The sequence below is a fragment of the Cibotium barometz genome, chromosome 4 (genome assembly GCF_041138505.1).
Source record: "Cibotium barometz isolate CiBa-2024 chromosome 4, ASM4113850v1, whole genome shotgun sequence".
Taxonomy (NCBI): domain Eukaryota; kingdom Viridiplantae; phylum Streptophyta; class Polypodiopsida; order Cyatheales; family Cibotiaceae; genus Cibotium; species Cibotium barometz.
Window position 1 is genome coordinate 13338296 of NC_141049.1, and position 2552 is coordinate 13340847.

A 2552-nucleotide genomic window follows, 5' to 3' on the forward strand; every position below is an offset into this window, starting at 1 on the left:
TCTACCCCACTTAAAAAAATGCGAGATGTCCTCATCTCGCAAACTGGGATAATTTCGCAAGATGCACGAATATGAGACTTAGAGAAAAATTTTAATCAAGATTAACCACCAAGATAAGTCTTAAAGAGAGCAAGATTCAAAATACGAACAAGATTTAAACTTTATTCATTCTCGGAACTTATACAGTAAAGATAGAGGAACTCTTTACACTTCCATAAGCCCGTCCATCATATGGTCACAAAAGCAGTCCTCACAAGCTGCACAAGTATAAGGTAACTCATCTATGGGAATGATTCTGTGGGTTATTGCTGCGCCTATCTCAGTGGTATGAGGTGTTCTAAGAAAAGGACCTCTGAGAGGCAAGCCAAAAATGGGGTAAAGGCATATCTTCTCATGAGGAAGAAAACACGCCAGTAAGAAGACCCGCTCAGAAAACCCAGGATGCCTTGATCTCATGACGCAGTAGTATCGGGGACCCAAACCCAAAGCTTCAATAACCATGGCCAAGCGGACATTGTTACGAAAGTGCTGCTGACCCCAGGGTGTTACCCTAGTTATGTCTTGATAGGTCCGCCATTTTGTCTGCGCTACAGAAGTTCCCAAGTGAGGGAAAAGTGAGCGCTCATACTGCTCTATAAAATCTTTCTTCACAGACTCCCTTGCGTCTTGAAGGTGAGAAATCATCATGGATAAAACTAATTCTTGTTGCCAAGCCATGAAGGAGATTAAGAAAGAAAGGAGATCGATGGAAGTAAGATTACTGTGAACGACAAGTAAAAGTTACGACTTATATAAAGGAAGGAGCTAGCGTAACTTAGAAGCCAACGGTAACTTGCCACTGAAGTTTTACCGTCTTTCCATGATTTGGGTTTGGCACATTTTTTCTATAGAAGGCATTCAAACTTTGAGATGAGGAGATAAAAGAAGCTCGTAAGCTAAATCACCTACTTTCTTTGGTCCACAATATCTGGGAGATAACTTCTTCCCAAGAGATAAAGAACTTCTTTTGGGCCGTACTCGAATGAAGACCAAAACCTTGATATCCAAAACATCGATTCTCCTTCTGAACTCATTGTTCTGAATCTTAAAACAGGTGGGACTCTTGAGAAGTATTCAGGAAAAAGGTTCTTCCTTTTTTTTAACAGAATCTTTCTTTTATTTTAGAGAGAGAATAATTATAAGATCAGAAAGGGAGATTCTTACTCCTGTATACCTCTAAGGCTGGGGGAGAATCTTACATTCTACCCCACTTGAAAAGTGCGAGATGTCCTCATCTCGCAAGGTAGAGGACAACTCTTTTTCTTAAGATCCAATTTATTCTGGGGTTCCTTATATTCTGGTCAACCCAACAGAATACGGGGATAATTATCCCTTATATAGAACTCATCATTAAATAACAATTCATTCAGATCATATCATTCATATCTTTAACACGATAATGGTCCATTAGTCTGAAAATTTTCCTTCTGAACATTCCTCCACAGGAATTTTAGTTAAGCAAGTTCTCAATTTGTCATCCCTTAACTTAATCTACCGTCTCAAGTGTTAACAGTAGCAATCTGACAGCACAATCCACTAATCTCATAGTGATTTGCTGAAATCATTATCATCATTCCAGTTATGAATATCATCACTGGGACTCGTCCCATTCATCCTCATTGTGGTTTCGCTCAGCTTATTACATTTCAACTAAATTTCGAAAATCGTCATTTTTCAATCAGAATCCAATTCAATTCATCAATTCTCAAACAGAATTAAAAATCATATCAACCACATTCGAAATCATCATCTGGATAGCATTAACGCTTATAATTTCAAGTCTTAGATTTACTCGTATATACTATCGGTAAAGAGCTGCAGTTATACCCTCGGTATATACGGATAGTCATGATACTCGAAACTATAAGGTAAATACCATCATGTCTAGGTCTCAAGCAAGTCAGGGTTCCATACAATTGCGGTACTTCCAATTGAAGACCCAATTACTAATTTACGAATTTCAATTTGAATTAACAATTTGTATGAATTATATCAAACAATTACAACCTTTTTGTGCGTCTTGATAAACTTTTGATATAATTTGCTCCTCAGTTGATCTTATTGGAGATCTATGACTTAAGTCTGATAAATAGATTTTTCTTTATCCGATCATCCGTAAAAAAAACATTTGTATATTTATATACAAGTTGCAATAATTACATAGAGTGGTTCGGCTCCAAAATTCAAAATCTCTTCGAGAGACGTATAAGACGACGGTACTGGGCCATAGTCATGCCCTGTTACATAAGTTCTCTAACTGCGAAGGAAATTATTATTTTTGCCTTAGGGATAAATCGACTAAGGAGTCTATAAATTTGACATGAAAGTCTGAAATTTCGAGGTGTCGAATGATATAGAATGACACCACGCACCATTTTCAGCTTTAACAGGATCATAGTCAATGAGAGATTCTGCCACCACAGCATTGTACGGCGGTTGCAATGAGCGTGGACATATTGCCCTGCAACCCACTTATGTTGTATTCTCTCCACTGGGGTAGGAAAATATAAATC